Source organism: Schistocerca cancellata, chromosome 6 (assembly GCF_023864275.1).
Source record: "Schistocerca cancellata isolate TAMUIC-IGC-003103 chromosome 6, iqSchCanc2.1, whole genome shotgun sequence".
In the NCBI taxonomy this organism is placed as follows: domain Eukaryota; kingdom Metazoa; phylum Arthropoda; class Insecta; order Orthoptera; family Acrididae; genus Schistocerca; species Schistocerca cancellata.
In genome coordinates this window covers 452,311,407-452,331,632 of record NC_064631.1, presented here as the reverse complement: position 1 = coordinate 452,331,632, position 20,226 = coordinate 452,311,407, and positions in this window count along the sequence as shown.

Genomic DNA, 20,226 nt, shown 5'->3' with positions numbered 1-20,226 from the left:
CATCCATGTCGTTGTTCCTGGGTAACGCTAAAAGTAGGATACCTTGCATTTTGTACAATAATAGCTTAATTTGGCGTAACAGAAGAATTGGTTCCCATTTTGTTATCGATTTGATGTGTCTTTCTCGTATAATTCTAGGTAAGAGATCTTCCCCAATTTTACTTTTTTCTCGATTTCAGAGCCATCTGTCAATGATTTTAAAAAAATTCTTCAGATAAAACTTGATTACTTTTTTATGGAGAATCCGAATCTGCAATAAAAAATGAGTGTTTCCATTTAAGATTGAAAAGGTGCCCCCCGCCCCACCCAAGGAGGCGGGGCTGGAGGTAACGTATCATTTGATGTCCCTCTTTGAGCTTAGGAACTTGTCTTACCCACTATTTTTACCGGATGTATAGTTTTCGAGATAATCTCATCCGAAACTTCAGATGGACCACCCTGTATATAGATTTAGATGTAAAATTCCATTTTTCAATATGACGGGTCACCGCCGCACTGGCACATGCGTCTAAGAAGATTTCTTAACAGTGAGTCGCCTCATCGCTGGATCGGCGGTAGGAGGTGTACTGATCTCGTATTGTACCATTGGCTTCTATGGTCGCCTGATCTCACGGCACGTGATTTTTTGTGAGGGTTTTGGAAAGACTACTTATGTGTGCCTACCCTTCCAAAACCTCTGGGTGAACTGCGACACTACACAGCAAAAGCAGTGAATGCAGTAACTCCAGTCACCATCGCAAGTGTGGGACAAGTCTGTAGTGCGTCCGTTGGAGGGCACGTTGAACATTTATGGAAGGTAGAGGAAAACTTTGATCCTAAACGTGATTGTAAAAAGCAACCCAAGATTATACGTACAAGGAAGCAAAAGTTACACACTTTTAAACTGGATGTTTGTTTGTTGTTTGTCTTTTAAATGAGGCTTTGTAGCCCTAAGCATAATTTAAACTATACACCAAGTTTCTGTTTTCGTCCATATAGAAGCTAGTCTTGTAAATTCAGATGAATCTCTTTGAAGCATCCGTTAGTATTTGAACGTTGGCTTACGCTATTCGATAAATTTATTCTGGAGTGCTGCACTGGGCGCCAAACCCTGGGTCGGAGTGGGGCGGCGGTGGGGTGAGTGGACTGCTGTAGCCGTTGTGGGGTTGCGAACAACTGAGGGCTACGGCGGGGACGAAACCTCTCCGTCGTTTCTAGGTTCCCAGATCCATACAACACAATATAATACCGTCTCCTTTTAAAAGTTGCTATACATTTAGCTTGGAATGTACTTCATCCGGTGGCAGTATTATGGAGTGAGAATCCTTATATTTCATTTGTTAATTTGTAGTCTATTAGATATTACACAACCACTGCCTGGTATCATCACTTAATTTATTTGTTGTTTTTTATTAATATCTTGTATTTAGAATTACTTGTTACTTTCTTGTGGCTATATATTTATTTCTAACGAGAATACATGAATAACGGCTTTAAAATAATAACACTAGCCAATGTGGTCGTAACCCTAAACCTAAGTCTCTAATATAAAAATTCGAAAACCACCAATGACAAAAAAACCACGGTATTTTGTGAATATTTGATACTAATCTAAGGGGAAAAACCAGCCATCTGTGTCACTTTCACATAGTTTTGTGAGCGATCTTTGGAAGAGTCGCATGAGACAGTCGTTCGTTTCGTGGTTCTATTTTAGGAATCACATCTGATACTGGGAGGTCATTAGCAGCTCACTTCGCAGCTGTGTCCGGTCCATGTGTTGTGTGTAAATGAAACACGTGCTTCAAATTATATCCGCTCTGTCGAACGCGCCAGACACGAAGCTGTTCCAAACCGGACGCAGTCAGTTTTAACCGGAGATATCCTCGTCTGTTCGTATTAATCAAAACATACAAATTTATTGAAGACGAACTGCTGCACTTTCGAGAATTTGTTCTCGTCGCATAAATGGTTTTCAATTGTACTGCAGTGCAGTTAGTTTTGCGACACTATGAGTGTAACGCGTTGGTATAAACCTACTACTTGTTCTTACGTAAGTATAGGTGAAACGGCTGACGTTCGAAGAAATAACGCCTCTAACGGCAAAAATTTATAATAACTGGACGAGCTGTCAAAAAGTTGGGCGCATGCGAGAGAACGGAACCTCTGTCGTGTGTGTCCTAGATATATATGTATTAGATACGCAAAGGACGAGGCACACCTATGGTTTTCTCTCAAACAAAGAAACTGGGAATGAGGCACCTGGATCCCTCAAGAACCATGAGATATTTCTTGATAGGCCATAGACCTTATGCCAACTACTGGCACCAAATAAGTCGAAGACAACCTTCTGAATGGGCCTACGGTGAAGATGATACTCTAGAACAGGGCTTCCCAACCTTTTCAGCTGGCGGACCCCTTCTTCAGTCGAAAGTACATGGCTGACCCCTAATCGGTCAAGAGCACAGTAACTTTAAATTTCAGAGCGATACCCATGGGAACTGAAAGCTTCTCAATGCAAGTGCCACGTTCCAAATGACTCCCCCCCCCCCCCCCCCCCTTCAAGTATCAATAGTCTTTGGCTTAGAGAGGAAAGAAAACAACTTGAAATTAACGATCCAATTTGAATTCTCACTGTATCCAGACACTTGCTAGTGGATTTACTCCCTTTTTTCAACACACTATAGCCTGATTAAAATTACTTTGTAATTGACATTTCACACGTTGGAGCTGCCTTCCCCCAAGGGCAATCAACGTCAGGTCCAAACTGTTCGCTGATTGGTCGACAAAGCTCGCTCCGCGCATGCGTAGAAGGTTTCAGCGCATCTAGCGCCGTGAGCCGGCGCACAAACGACCCCCGTATTGTCGCGAAACAGACGATCAGAGAAGCCGCATTCTCCGGCACTAAACTGTGTATGCCTTCTCACTTACGAACCGCAAAGGTTGCTTGGAAATACGACCTGAAGTAAAAGTAAACATGTTTTTCACACAAAAAAAAAAATAGTGATGAATTTGATTTTCACATCTTTATTCAATAATTTTACTCATTATTTTACACGATTTGGTGAAAGGTGGCCGCGGACCCCCTAGAAAGAGCCGGCGGACCCCTAAGGGGTCCGCGGACCACCACACGTTGGGAAGCCCAGCTCTAGAACATACTGTCTGGGAATGTGCGCTGTATGCCGATAATACTGATGCTGATCGACAGCAATTAAATCGGCAAGGAAGATTCGATGTCAGGGAGATAGTAAGTTACGAGACAACATGGTAGACGGTGGACAACACCATTGACACTGTTTCAAGTAATGTTTGGGTAGCGCGTTACCTTATACATCAAACCCGTCTCCTGTATTACAGGAGGTTGCGACAGAAAATCGAGAGGCAACGCTGCGAAGACAGTTGAGGTCCAGAGTAGCGACATACGAACAGCCAACAGCGCATGCACGGCGATTGTTACGACACTGGAGTGTAAGCGCTGCCGTGAGCTGTGTCTCACCACCCAAGGAAATGAAATCCGAGGGCCACGAGAGAGACAGGCAGCAGAGGTTACGTCACAGTAAATGAAACTGCAGGTCTTATGAATGCCAGCAGAGGTCTCCGTCTGGGAGTGAGTAACTATTTCAGACGACATTACTTATAACATTCCAGATCGCAAGGCACGTTTACTAAAAGGTGACGGTCTTCGAACATCATATGATCATCTTCAGAACTACAACCATACTGATGGACCACGCCTGTGTATGGAGCAGGAACCGCTGACTGATGTTTGTGGAGCAATTGACTATGGTCATTCAGCGGTTTCTGCTCCATGCACAGACATTGTCCATCAATATGGTTGTTGGTCTGAAGAAGATCATGTGGTGATCGAAAGCGGCCACCTTTTAATAACATGCTTTGCTATCTAGACTGGTATAATCATTTTCTTGAGATCGCTAATTTCTCCAATAATGTCTTCAAAAATAATTATTTCTGGCGAGATTAATAATTCTGCACCTTTAAACGCATTCAAGCTCTCAATATCACACTAAGAAGTTAAGACCTTTAGTCGGCACCCTGTCATTGACATACTGATTTCTCGCGGACCCTGCACGGAGCCGAGCTCTCGCTAAGTACGGCGAACAAGGCGACTAGCGCAACGTCAGAAGTTCGTTGCGAGGCCCATACAATGAGGTGACGAAAGTCACGGGATATCTCCTAACATCGTGTCGGACCTCCTTCTGCCCGTCGTAGTGCAGCAGCTCGATGTGATATGGACTCAACAAGTAGTTAGAAGTCTCCTGCAGCAATATTGAGCCATGCTGCTCCTACAGTCGCCCATAATTTCGGAAGTGTTGCCGGTGCATGATTTTGTGCACGAACTGACCTCTCATTCATGTCCCATAAATGATCTATGGGTGGCTAAATTATTCTCTCGAATTGTCCAGAATGTTTTTCAAACCAGGCGCGAAGAATGGTGGCCCAGTGACATTCCACACGGTCATCCACAGAAATTCCATCGTTGGTTGGGAATATCAAGTCCACGAATGGCTGCAAATGGTCACCAAGTAGCCGAACATAACTATTTCAACTCAATGAACGGTTCAGTTGGACCAGGGGACCCATTCCAATTCATGTAAACACAACCCACACCATTATGGAGCCACCACCAGCTTGCACGGTGCCTTGTTGACAACTTGGGTCCTGGCTTCGTGGGGTCTGCGCCACACTCGAAACCTACCATCAGCTCTTACGAACTGGAATCGGGACTCATCTGACCAGACCAAGGTTTTTCAATTGTCCAGGGTCCAATCGTTATAGCCACGAGCCCAGGAGAGTCGCTGCAGGCGATGTCGTGCTGTTAGCAAAGGCACTCGCGTCGGTCGTCTGCTGCCAGAGTCCATTAAAGCCAAATTTCGCCAGACTGTCCAAGTGGATACGTCCGTGGTACGTCCCACACTGATTTCTGAGGCTATTTCACGCAGTGTTGCCTGTCTGTTAGCACTGACAACTCTATGCAAACGCTGCTGCTCTCGGTCATTAAGTGAAGGCCGTCTGCCACTGCCAGGTCCGTAGTGGGAGGCAATGTCAGAACTCTTGACACTGCGGATCTCGGAATACTGAATTCCCTAACGATTTCCGAAACAGAATGTCCCATGCTTCTAGCTCGTAATACTATTCTGTTATCTAAGTCTGTTAATTCCCGCCGTGCGGCCATAATCAAGTCGGAAACATTTTCACATGAATCACCTGAGTACAAATAACAGCCTCGCCGATGCACTGCTCTTCTATGCCATGTGTACGCGATACTACCGCCATCTGTGGACGTGCATACCGCTGTCCCATGCACACTGTCACTTCAGTGTATTTCTCGTGGGCCCCGATTAGAACCGGGATGACGAAGGTCGGTATGTGGTTGCGCTCCTCACCGGCAACAACGATGTTCCCTCATCGCAATCATCATAAGAGGGCAATCGCGTCCTGCAACCGTGAAACCGACGGGCGACGGAAGAGGCAGATGCAGCCGTCACGGCGTACGCAGCACCCAAAGAACCGGTAGTGTGTGCGTACGGACCGGGAAGCGATAGAGTACATTGTGAAGAGTGGTAGACAAAAAGAAGTGATGTTACTACTGTTTATAAACTGTTTCAGTATTAGATGTAATCTATAGTAGTGACAGATAAGAGGGAATAAAGTTGTAGGGAAATAACAGTGGTAGACGTACTTACGTGTAGATCAAAAGCAGAAATAGCTATAGTGATGGTAACTAGTGTTGTCTTGAATATAATAATGGATCTTGCGTCACTATTTTCTTATGTATAGGATAAGAAGTTGCTGTTGATAGTAATACTTTGCATAAGAATAAACACAACATGTTTAAATTGTAGGTAACAGGCTACAGACTATAAATAATTAAATACTTATTAATGGAATATTCCGTCAGTTCCTAGAGGAACATGGACACATTAAAAACTTGAATACACAGTATTAATGTTCCATAATAATATTTATTTAACTGTTCGTTATGAAACCACTTTCTGATTCTTGGGCTACCCTCAGATAATTTAATACTAAACAGATAGTCCGCACAACTTCAGCGAGAATTCGTAGCTGTACAAAGATTGTTGTACAAAGATATGTGACATTTTATGAATATATCGATACAAAACACAAGAATAAAGTAATACCCAAAGAACCACTGAGGAAATAAATCTTATACCTAAGGTATATCCAAATATCAAAACTGCACGATTGTATAAGCCAAATATGTTGTACAAGCGAGTAATGGAACAGGCTACTATGTTATATGGACAAACTAGTGAATGTGACGAATAGCCGAAAACGGGGAGCGAGGGAGGAGGGAGGGGCGAAGAAAGAAGTATATGGACTTAGGATGTAGAACAGTTATAACAAGCTTATTATCGAATGGTGAGAGAAATAATAACTGGTTGCTACTACTTTAGTAAGAGTGAGTAATGTAACTGTGTTTGGACATTAAGAACCAGGTCAGGATTCTTTGCTCGGTGTTTGTTAATGGTCAGAGTTTCGAGTGATATTGCTTTTCTGCCTTTAGTTCCTCTATGGAGAACATCACATTTCATATCATGTAAATGACATTCATTCAGAACATGTTCAGCAAAGGTGGAATATTTCATTTTCAGTCTCCAACTCCTTGCATGCTCTGTCAGTCTAGTAGTTAGAGCCCTGCCTGATTGACCTACATATAATTTGCCACATAAATTGCAGGAAATTCTATAAATTTCACTCTGTTCTAAAGGTGGAATTTTATCTTTACTGTTGAGCAGAAGGTAGGCTACAGTATTCCTGGTATGCAAAGCTGGAGTATATTTCCCTGATTGTATTTTCCTGGCAAGAACTTGTCAAGTCGACCCCACATATAGCAGGGGATCCCATTTGTGTTATCAGTGTGGTTTTGTACTGTCTGAGGTGGATAAAGAAGTGCTGTTATCCTCAATCTCTTCTTTCTGCTGAGTATATTGTCAGTTATTGTAAGACTATATCTTTTTTAATAAATAAATGTAACTACGTCCACACTCTGCAAACCAACTGTAAACTGTATGCAGAAGTTACTTCCCATGATACCACTTATTACGGTGTCTTTCCGCTTCACACGCGTGTGAAGCACAGGAATAATGACTGTTTCAGTACCTCTGTGCACCTCTGTAATTAATTTAATCTTGTCTCCGCTGTCTGTGTTAAATTATAGGATTCCTCACGTGGTTTTTGTTGGTGGAACTTTGTAAACAAACCTTAGAGAGAGAGTAACAGCCCACATTAAACCGCCTAATAGGCTTTTCATCATCTGCGTGACGCTCTTTCGTGGGTGAAACGAACCTTCCACTCTCTCACTATTCGATCTCTGTTGATGCATTGTGGATGCGGGACAGCAGCTGGCCAAATATTTAACAAGGAAAATCGCCAACAGCCGTGCAATATGAGAAGTTATTTTATTTTATATTCACAACCAATTTCCGCAATTCAGTATGACATCTTCAGGCGAACTCTGGCTTGTTTGGAGCGAACTGTGGCTTCTTTGTATATAATTTAGCTGGCGAATGAGTGATTTAGTTGGTTTCCTGAAGTATGGCCTTTTTTTCCACGATCATTTAGGTTCTTTTATAGTTTTTTTCTGGACAGCAGGAAAGCATTAAAATCCATGTTGGTTAAAGGAAAATTACTTGCACTGAACTAAGATTTCAGAACTCGCTTCAATATTCCATGAAGATGTACTATCAGATTAAATTAAAAAGCGCAACGAAGCAAACTAAAACTGTGTAGGTGTATGTTCTGAGCTCGTCATCATAGAAATACACAAGATCGAAAACGTAACTACGAAAAATTAATAGGTGAGAGCCTTACTGAAAACGCTGGTACAGCACAGCTGACATCAGATTTCTTCTCAATAATGAAAGAAGCTGTCCTAGGCAGACGTTAATTTATGGAGAATGAATCGAAAGTCATACGCTTTGCAGTTGTAATAAACTGTCTACCAGCAATTGAACTGACGAGACGTACGATAACCTTCTATTCAATGCGGTAGTTTGCTAAGTGTACGAGATAATGTAACAGTAGAGTGCAGATATTGTGAAGTTCCTCCTGTAAGTACCTAGTAAAACATTATTTATATTTTTATTGTGAGAAAAAGAACATTATGTGAAAAACACTGACATGAAGATATTTCTGAAAATTCGTTTTTACGTCACGATATTGAGGCTTTAAAAACGGGCTGAATTTTATATGCATATAATAGAAACAAAGTCCGCCCCTCGTGGTCTCGCGGTAGCGTTCTCGCTTCCCAAGCACGGGGTCCCGGGTTCGATTCCCGGCGGGGTCAGGGATTTTTCCTGCCTCGAGATGACTGGGTGTTGTTGTGTCGTCTTCATCATCATCATTCATCCCCATTACGGTCGGAGGAAGGCAACGGCAAACCACCTCCATTAGGACCTTGCCTAGTAAGGCGGTGCGGTTCTCCCGCATCGTTCCCCTACGCACTGTAAAGAAGCATGGGACTTCTTACTTACTTAATAGAAACAAAATCTCAAGCTGTTATATCAGCATTCTGAGTACTAGTGTATCCAGAAATCAATTCTCTAATGAGATGCATAAGGCACGCCTCTAAAACTTCATTATTTTGCACATTTATCTCCAGCTGTTAAAGCCATTAAAATGAAACATTGTACACACACAAGATATGATGCGAAATCCTGTGGAACACTTACTTCTTGAAGTTATTTTAAACTGAATTACATACCAGAGATGAGTAAACACGGGAAATTATTTTTCAAGAACTTGTATCAAAAGTTTAAAAAGAATCGTTAAAAAATAATGTCAGCGTTGATTATATGTTGGCATGCCTGTGTGTAAAATTTGATCCAATTCTTCTTTATACAGTTGGAGTTATCTAACAAACCTACCTTATTGGATTTGCATATTCACCTCTCACCCACTTAAAAATACCTTACACAGTATAATTATTGCAAAAATAAAACTGCACAACAATACACCTTTTATTTCAGCTTTTTTCTGACTTTTTTTACAGACAGGTTTAATTTATTTCGTTTTAGGGAGTTGGTAATGCTGCAAAGAACTGCCGCAATTAATCTCAACAATGCACCACACTGCGTACTAAGCTTCACAAGAGGAGTACAGTAACACTAGCTAAACGTGTAAAACACGCATGTTTCTGTCTTACTTTTCATTATTTGTGTCACCTTAGTCAGCCTCCGATAGATATTTAATCATTCACACAGATATTCATGATTCGCAGACAGTATTTGCATTGGTTGTTAACATATTACTTACCGGTACATCAAGATGTGCTCACCTCACTGCCATGAGATGTCACTCCAGACGCTAATTCAGTATGGAACACACAACATTCATGGCCTCAGCCAACTTTCTCGCCGTGCACTACTCAGTCGATTAAGTTATAGGAAAGTAATTATATCTAATTACTTTATTCATAACTCTTCGCAATAGCCCGCAAATAAGTCGTCTGGCTGTAGATACTTAATGCTACTCCTAAGAAGCCAGGCCAGATCGTTAGTTTAATTTCTAATTCCAAGATCGAATTTTTAAATTATCTAGTAAATGTAGAGGGCACTCAGCGACACTGCAGGTTTTTTTTCCGACAGTTAAGGTTTTTTTAAATTTTAGTATAAAGTGATAGCATAAAAGTTTGGCTGTAGTATATAACAGTAAAACTGGCAGCTTTTTCTTTGAGATGGGTTACTTAGTATGCTACACAAACTCTGTATTTTAAGTAGATAGAAAACTTTTTAGCACTGTAATATTATAAACATTGGATTAAATTCCACCTGTATCATTTACTTTTACGTTTTCTAACGACCTATGTTAAAGAAAATAATACCAGTTTCATTGTCATATACTACAACCAAACTTGCATGCTGCGGCTTTATATTAGCCTACGCTAATTAGAAACCTGCAATTTTGAGATGATAAACGGAGACTGACAGACTGAAATTTAGAAAAAACTGAAAAAAACGCTCAACTGTGTTGTGAAATGATTTGTTTTAAAATAAGAAATAAAACAAATTTTTCATTTCGACTTTTGACTAACGACAAAACGTATAGCATCGTTAATACCAGATTCAGTTATATATGATGAAGTGCTGTTCCAAAGACGCAGTTGTCAGAAAGATGCTAGAAGTATCTGCTATATCGCTGTAGGCGCGTCTGCTATGTGTCCGCTTCTGCCAATTGTCATGTTGGGTTATAATTATTTTCTAGATAAATATATTCTAGTTGTATATTCCACATATTTTCTTCTATGTTATTTTTTTTAAATTTTATTAAAAATAAAATATCTTATGTAGTATTTTTGTTTTCTTTATACATTTTGTATGTTTTTTTCCCAGGTTGTAACTTTTTCAGATTTAATTATGTTACATTTGAAATTGTTTGTACATTACTGTTGTAACGTTATTGTAAATATACAATAATGAGGAAGCACAGAATTATAAGGTCAAAATATGCTGAATGGCAGGGATTTCTAAAAAAATGACATTTTCTACAAATGTGGGTGCATCACTGCAACGTCTATTAAAATCCGCAGAACCTTTAGTTGAAGATTTTTTTTCATATCTGTTACTGTGTCAACGATATTCATCCAGAAACAGTAAACACAGTTTTTCAGGTTTTTTTTAACTCTCTTAACAGCCATATAGGCACGTATAAAAAATATGTGTCTGTTGTTTTGCTATAGCATACAACACATTCAAAGCAGAACACAATCAAAGTGTATCCCTTACGTCTAAGTTGAACATTAAATTGTCTATCAGCACCTCATTCGCTGTACATGATTTCGGACATCATTCAGAGGTGCAGCAAATGTTTCTCTAACATGTTGTATTTCTTACTTTTAGACAAATCATTCTGCAAAATATTCGACAGGTATTTTTAAAATTTCTTTGTTTCAAATTTTATTTCACTGGTAAGCATCACGCTAATGACACTTTTTGTATGTAAAATGGCTAGGCCTTGAAGAGAGGAACTTTTATCACTCATTTACACAGCTAGCTGCAGTTCTTCGTGAAATGCTTCTATTTTTTCTCAAATCACTAACTAAGTTTTTTATTACGCTGGTACTTTCAAGTATTTAAACCTTTTTTCAAAACTAGACCTCATGATGTTCAATTTGATAGCCCATTTGTCCATTTTCCCCCTCTTCGTTTGGCTATGAAAGTTCGGATAAAATTTTCTCTCAGATTACTGATGTAATCTTAATTGCCGCGATTAGTTTCAGACAATTAGATCTCTCTTTGCAAAATTAGATCTTACACTGGTCAATTTTATGCCCCGTGTGTCCAACTGTTCGTTTGGCTATGAAAATTTGGACAAAAATATATTGTGCAATTTCTAGGTAGGTTAGTTTTCGCTCCTCAGACATTTGACCAATAAGTGTATTATCTAAATCAGTTATAACTTAGCTCCAAATGAAATTTTCATATACATGAATAAATGTTTTGTAGCCAGTCACCTGTTATTCATCTCTGAGTAACAAATACCTCTCTACACGCAGTTTAGAACTGGCGAGAATTCAACACACAACATGTGTTTAAAATGTAAGGACATGCTGACAGAAAACGTTGGTAGAGTTAAATTCTCGGGATTAAAAATTGATAATAAATTCAGCTGGTAGACAAACACAACTGAAGTCCTGAAACGCCTGAATAATTTTTTATTTGAAATACAACTTCTACAACTTTTTATTAGTCTAGGTAGCAGGATTACAAAATGATATGACCGGTTTCGACTGTGCTAGCAACCATCTTCAGATCCAAACTAGACAGAAAAAATACTGTTGATGATAAGTTCTTCCTACCTGCAAAATGTACAGTGTAAAGAGAAAATGACGGAGATCATATAATAAAACATCGGTACAGAGTACACATGTTGTGCAATCAAGTACTAAGTGATTGCTAGCAAAATCGAAACAGGTCATATCGTTCTACAAACTCGCTATCTAGATTAAGAAAGCTTATACTGAAAATTAAGATCACTTTCTCACATTCTTGACTATGTCAAGCCTTATACACTCCTGGAAATTGAAATAAGAACACCGTGAATTCATTGTCCCAGGAAGGGGAAACTTTATTGACACATTCCTGGGGTCAGATACATCACATGATCACACTGACAGAACCACAGGCACATAGACACAGGCAACAGAGCATGCACAATGTCGGCACTAGTACAGTGTATATCCACCTTTCGCAGCAATGCAGGCTGCTATTCTCCCATGGAGACGATCGTAGAGATGCTGGATGTAGTCCTGTGGAACGGCTTGCCATGCCATTTCCACCTGGCGCCTCAGTTGGACCAGCGTTCGTGCTGGACGTGCAGACCGCGTGAGACGACGCTTCATCCAGTTCCAAACATGCTCAATGGGGGACAGATCCGGAGATCTTGCTGGCCAGGGTAGTTGACTTACACCTTCTAGAGCACGTTGGGTGGCACGGGATACATGCGGACGTGCATTGTCCTGTTGGAACAGCAAGTTCCCTTGCCGGTCTAGGAATGGTAGAACGATGGGTTCGATGACGGTTTGGATGTACCGTGCACTATTCAGTGTCGCCTCGACGATCGCCAGTGGTGTACGGCCAGTGTAGGAGATCGCTCCCCACACCATGATGCCGGGTGTTGGCCCTGTGTGCCTCGGTCGTATGCAGTCCTGATTGTGGCGCTCACCTGCACGGCGCCAAACACGCATACGACCATCATTGGCACCAAGGCAGAAACGACTCTCATCGCTGAAGACGACACGTCTCCATTCGTCCCTCCATTCACGCCTGTCGCGACACCACTGGAGGCGGGCTGCACGATGTTGGGGCGTGAGCGGAAGACGGCCTAACGGTGTGCGGGACCGTAGCCCAGCTTCATGGAGACGGTTGCGAATGGTCCTCGCCGATACCCCAGGAGCAACAGTGTCCCTAATTTGCTGGGAAGTGGCGGTGCGGTCCCCTACGGCACTGCGTAGGATCCTACGGTCTTGGCGTGCATCCGTGCGTCGCTGCGGTCCGGTCCCAGGTCTACGGGCACGTGCAACTTCCGCCGACCACTGGCGACAACATCGATGTACTGTGGAGACCTCACGCCCCACGTGTTGAGCAATTCGGCTGTACGTCCACCCGGCCTCCCGCATGCCCACTATACGCCCTCGCTCAAAGTCCGTCAACTGCACATACGGTTCACGTCCACGCTGTCGCGGCATGCTACCAGTGTTAAAGACTGCGATGGAGCTCCGTATGCCACGGCAAACTGGCTGACACTGACGGCGGCGGTGCACAAATGCTGCGCAGCTAGCGCCATTCGACGGCCAACACCGCGGTTCCTGGTGTGTCCGCTGTGCCGTGCGTGTGATCATTGCTTGTACAGCCCTCTCGCAGTGTCCGGAGCAAGTATAGTGGGTCTGACACACCGGTGTCAATGTGTTCTTTTTTCCATTTCCAGGAGTGTATAAAGTGACCTGCCTTACCAAATCAAGATAAATTCTGAATGCAATACAGGATCACCAAACTTACCGAATCAGCAGCTAGAAAAATAAGAAAATTTTGGCGTAAAATGAAAAGGAATAAGGAGGTAGAAAGAAAACCCGTCACGAACTGGAGAGAAGGGAATGGTAGGATTTCATTATGGCGCGTATACTATGAGGTCACGTGGTTGGACATACCGCATTCTGTTTTTACAATTTTACCCCTTTTACAACCGGTCGTGTAGGTCTTCCATACATACATCCAGAACAACTAAACTACGTTGTCTGCAAATCGTAGCATCGACATCTGTCATCTTTTATTCCTGTCCTGAAATTTATTTTCACTTCTGTCGTTACTTCTTCGGCGTACAGTTTGGTCAACAGTCGTAACAATCTGCAACATTATCTTCGAGTCTTTTTAACACGAACTTGTCTTCCTTACCCTCCAATGAATTTTTTTTTTATGTAGCCGCTATGCACACTCCCTGTACTGGGAACAAGATAGCAACGGCCTAATTGCCACTCTTCAAGGTTTTTGTTACATCATTTCAAAACTTAATACAAAATAATTTAAGGACTTAATGTAGGTGATGATGTTCCTGAAATGATGAGGGAGACGTGATGTACAATCTTATCATTATGAGGATGATGTGATGAGGGCTCCTGCTCAAGTGAGTAGTTGCTGTGATGTGGAAAGGTTGAAAAGGATGTTATATGGAAAAGAATGACGAATGTTTACACCATCAGATTAAAAGTAATCTAGACACCTATTGCTGGATACTAGTATGAGGTGTGTCCTCCATTCGCCTTTAACACTGCCAGAAGTGTTCTGGAAACACTTCCAATGAATTTTCTCAATATGTGTGGAGGAAGGGCAGCCCATTCTTTCTCAAGAGCCGAAAATAGAGAAGATAGTGATGTTGGACGCTGAAGTGCCGACGTTGTGACTCATATCAAAAATTACGCTGGGTTCAGTTCGGAACTCTAGCCAGTCCACTTCGGGAATGTTGTTGTCCGCAAACCATTTCCTCGCACATGCTTCTTTATGACAGTGTGATGCAAACAAACATTGTCACCGAATTGTTCCATTACTGCACTGAGTACACAATGCTGTAAAGCGTGTTCTTACCGTTCCGGGTTTAGCGTTTTCTGAAGCGCAGTAAGACGATCGCATCCTAACAACCAAAAATACACCCGTACCGAAATTCTATCTTCTCCGTACTTGTCTGTTCGCCTAACACATAATGGTAAGCAGAATTATCCAAGCTTTTGCCAAGCCCAAACCCGCCCATCGAACTGCTGCAGGCTACAGTGCGATTCACCACTCCAAATCACTCACTTCCATTCTCCACTGTCCAGAGTCATCGCTTACCGCTGGCTACAGAATTGTGCAGCTTATGAGGAGCTGCTTTACCATTGTATTCCATAATTTTTAACGCCTTACACACGGTCACTGTGCTAGGTGAACCTTTGGTAGAACTTTGGAACTCCCAAGCGATTCCTTCTTCTGATTTCATGCTATGTTTTACAACCAAAGAGCGCAATGCTCGTCTGTCCCTGTGCCCATCATTTTGTTAGGCCTCAGATGACATCAAATAACTGATGGAAGCCCGAAGTCACTGAGCTTTCCTGACAAACCCATCCTGCTGTTATTGCTTACTACTAACGCAGTATTCCCCGCTTCTTTTACAATGGCAGGTCCGCCTCCTGCGACATCTGGTGGTCATTTCCATATTACATAAATGTGTCCGGATACTTTTGATCAGATAGTATATGGGACCGAGCTGGCAGGTGGGATTATGGTGCTAGGAATTGCGGGTGGTTGAAGAAATTGGTGGGATGAAGCCTTCATTTGAGATGGGGGGGGGGAGGGAGGAAGGAAGGGGGGAGGGCAGGTTATAGTTGATAGGATGGGTATATTTCAGGAAGTCACAGTCTGAGAGGGGAATTGGATTGAAACTACGCTGGAAGCTTTAACTCATTCTAAACAGATAATCTGTAAGAATGTATTAGGATGGAGCATAAGTTTGTTTTGCATGTTGGTATTCCGTTGCTGTAGATTTATTTATCGATTTTCATTTTTTATTTGTAGTTCACTGTTGCTATTTGAGTTTGCACATTGTCATTTTGTCATTTGGAGTTAGTAAGTGGAGCTGTGGACGCTAGAAAATTGAGTGCCAAGTGGAGAAATCGGAACATTTCCGACATATTGTTCTGTGTGAGTTCGACAGAGGAGTGGCAGCTGCGGAGGCAGTGATAAATATTTGCGCTGGCTCTGGGAATAATGCCATTGCACAGAGCACGACAAGGAAATTGTTTTATCGTTTTAAGGAGGATCGTTTTGACGTTAGTGACTGTCCACGTTTAGAACGACTTCTCGGGTTTAATGAAGATCGTTTAAACACATTAATCCACAATGATACAGGTCAGTGTACTCGAGAACTGGCAAATGTGACGAACTGTGATAATTCCACCATCGTGTGACATTTGCATGCAATGGGGATGCTTCAAAAGTCGGGCATATGGGTACCGCGCGCTTTAAGCCAGAAGCACAAAAATCAGCGTGTGGCATAGGTGCATCTCTGCTCGTCATCAGTTGGCTCGTGAATAACACCGACCAGTTCTATCCTGTATCGTTACTGGTGACGAGAAACGATGTCTTTATGCTAACATAAAACAGTGTAGTGTACGACGAATTGCTACCCCAAGGTGTAATAACCATCCCTACTGACATTTACTGTCAGCAACTGAGACGCCTTACAGATGAAATCGAAGAACAACGACCAGGAAGACTGCGTGAAGTGATGTTGTTCCACGATAACGCCCGCCCACATTCTGCTAGATCCTCAAAAAGCAATATGTAGCAGTTGGGTTAGGAAGTCATTCCGCACACACCATACTCATCTAATATTGCGCGCTCAGAGTTTCACCTTTTCCTCTCTCTATCGAACAACCCCCAAGGAACTTTCTTTCGGGATGAAAATGAGCTCCGAACATGGCTCGCTGAGTTCTTCAACTCAAAACCAAGTGAGTTCTACAGTCGCAAAATCGAAAAGCTTTCCAGCAGACAGTTGTTTATAGCGAAGGAGAAATATATTATTGATGACTAAGGAACGCTACAAACTTATGCACCAAGCCAGTATATGCTGGTCCTTTTCTCATAATGTTCTGACACGACCATGCATTCCCACTAGAACAGCTAACCAGTGGTGTGATTATTTCTGACGTTTCTGCAGGCTATCTCGCGTTTGAGCAACGTTTTAAGGCGTCTGGACTCGCTTCGGATGGTTTTCTAATGATATCTGCGCTATGTAGGCTAGGTTGCCACGAAATATTGAAGGCACTCGCGGACCGGTTATATTTTTGCCGTATTTATGGGGAGACACTGCGGCCGTGACGCAGTCTGGCTACTTGCTATACGGCGAGAGTCCTGGCACAGGATACCCGCCATCAGCGGCGTGTTTTACCACTTGTGGTCATTAGCCGCTTCCGCGTGCTTCACCTGGCAGCGCATCGCCGCCAGAAGGGGCTGCTGCACTGCGCTCTTATCAGCAGACCCAACTACCAAGTAGTGAACCAAATCCGACACTTCCTGCTCACAGACACACTCCAACACTCATGCCCTTTTGTCCTCTGAGTGTCAGTTCCATCGGCAGTTCATTTGGCCACTTTTGTTCACGGACACCAATACCGAAATCAATAACACTCTGATTACGGTTTCTAGACAACGTTTTTGGGGGCTAACCGGAAATGTTCCTTCTGCCCACCTTTCATTAGGTCGTCAGTTTGATTTTTTAATTTTTTTTGTCTCTTGAAATCCAGCAAAGGGCTTATTGGATCGACCTACTAACCACTGACCTGATAAATGTCCTACAACTTACATTTCATTTCTGTTACACTCAAAAACTGCGGAGAGGCCAGACTAACCTGTGGTTCCCGACGAAGAACAACAGTCTCTTCAGTATTTGCAGGGCTAACAGTCTGGGTGATTGACTGATTTAACCTTTTAATATTAATAAATATGGCCCTGCTGTGTTGGTACTACGGATCATTGAAAGCAAGGGGAATGTCGAACCACACCGGGCAACAGACCCTACGACTTATCTTAGAGGAAGAGTTGAAGCAAGGCAACTCTACGCTTATAGATTTCGTAGAGTTAGGGAAAAATTTTGATAATGCTGACTGTACTATATTTTCTGAAATTCTGTAGGCATCGGAAAAAAATAAAGACAGTAAAAAATTATATGCAACTTGAACAGAAAACAGAATGCTGTTATAAGAACTGAAGGACAAGAAATAGACAAAGTGGTTGAGAAGGGAATGAGAAAGGATTGTAGCTTCTCCCCGATGTTATTTAATATGTGCGTTAAGCAAGTAGTAAAGGAAACCAATGGGATGTTTGGAGCGGAATTAAAGTCGAGGGAGAAGAAGGAAAGATCTTGATCTCCGCCGTTGACATCGTACTGTAATTCTGGCAGAGACGCTGAATAACTTGGAAGAGCAGTTGAACGGAATGGACGGTGTCTTGAAAATTCATATGCATACTTCCATATCCATACTAATATTATAAATGGGAAATTAATTCTGCCTGTTACGCTTTCACTAAACGCGCTGAAACGAAGTAGTGAGTGCTATCGACAGGGGTTGTCAAATTGGTTCCGTATTTTTAGATTTCCAGAAGACTTTCGACACCGTTCTACACAAGCGTCTTCTAATCAAATTGCGTGCCTATCGAATATCGTCTCAGTTGTGCGACTAGATTCGTGAATTCCTGTCAGATAGATCATAGTTCATAGTAATGCACAGAAAGTCATCCAGTAAAACGGAAGTAATATTTAGCGTTCCCCAAGGGAGTGTATAGCCCTCTGTTGTTCCTGATCTACATAAACGATGTAGGAGACAATCTGAGCTGCCCTCTTAGAGTGGTTGAGGTGATGCTGTCATTTACCGTCCTGTAAAGTTATCAGATGATCAAGAACAACTACAAAATGATTTAGATACCTGTACGGTGCAAAAAGTGGCAGTTCACTCTAAATAATGGTAAATGTAAAGTTATCCACAGGAGTACTAAAAGAAATACGTTACATTTGGGTTACACGACAAATGACACAATTCTCCAGGCTGCTAATTCAACTAAATACTTGGGGATTACAGTTACGAACAACTTCAATTGGAACGATCACATAGATAATTTTATGGTTAAAGCAAATCAAAAACAGCGATTTATTGCTAGAACACTTGGAAAATGCAACAGATCGGCTGTTGTTGTTGTTGTCTTCAATCCCTGAGACTGGTTTGATGCAGCTCTCCATGCTACCATATCCTGTGCAAGCTTCTTCATCTCCCAGTACTTACTGCATCCTACATCCTTTTGAATCTGCTTAGTGTATTCATCTGTTGGTCTCCCTCTACGATTTTTACCCTCCACGCTGCCCTCCAATGCTAAATTTGTGATTCCTTGATGCCTCAGAACATGTCCTACCAACCATTCCCTTCTTCTTGTCAAATTGTGCCACAAACTCCTCTTCTCCCCAATTCTATTCAATACCTCCTCATTAGTTACGTGATCTACCCATCTAATCTGCAGCATTCTTCTGTAGCACCACATTTCAAAAGCTTCTATTCTCATCTTGTCCAAACTATTTATCGTCCATTATTCACTTCCACACAAGGCTACACTCCATACAAATGCTTTCCGAAACGACTTCCTGACACTTGAATCTATACTCGAGGTTAACAAATTTCTCTTCTTCAGAAACGCTTTCCTTGCCATTGCCAGTCTACATTTTATATCCTTTCTACTTCGGCAATCATCAGTTATTTTGCTCCCCAAATAGCAAAACTCCTTTACTACTTTAAGTGTCTCATTTCCTAATCTAATTCCCTCAGCATCACCCGACTTAATTCGACTACATTCCATTATCCTCGTTTTGCTTTTGTTGATGTTCATCTTATATCCTCGTTTCAAGACACTGTCCATTCCGTTAAACTGCTCTTCCAAGTCCTTTGCTGTCTCTGACAGAATTACAATGTCATCGGCGAACCTCAACATTTTTATTTCTTCTCCATGGATTTTAATACCTACTCCGAAATTTTCTTTTGTTTCCTTTACTGCTTGCTCAATATACAGATTGAATAACATCGGGGAGAGGCTACAACTCCGTATCACTCCCTTCCCAACCACTGCTTCCCTTTCATACCCCTCGACTCTTATAACTGCCATCTGGTTTCTGTACAAATTGTAAATAGCCGTTCGCTCCCTGTATTTTACCCCTGCCATCTTTAGAATTTGAAAGAGAGTATTCCAGTCAACATTGTCGAAAGCTTTTACAGATCGACTAAAGAGCTAAAAAAGGACTTGCAATATGGCGGCCGATCTCCCCCGAAAGGGGCTTCCCGGTCAACAACGCCACCCGATCATTTCATTTCAAGAGACAGCGTACACCACGCTTCTCCATACTCTTTTTGAGAATTACTGTGCGGTGTGGGATCCGCATCAGACGGAGGACATCGAAAAAGTTCAAAGAAGGGCAGCTCGTTTTGTACTATCGCGAAATAGCGGAGAGATTGCAGCGGACATGATGCATTCATTACAGTGGCAGTCATTAAACCAAAAGCATTTTTCGTTGCGGCTGAATCTTCTTGTGAATTTTCAATCGCGAACTTTCTCCTCCGAGTGCGGAAACATTCTGTTGGCTCCCCCCTACACAGCGAGAAGCGATCATCATGATAAAATAAGAGAAATAAGAGCGAAAGAG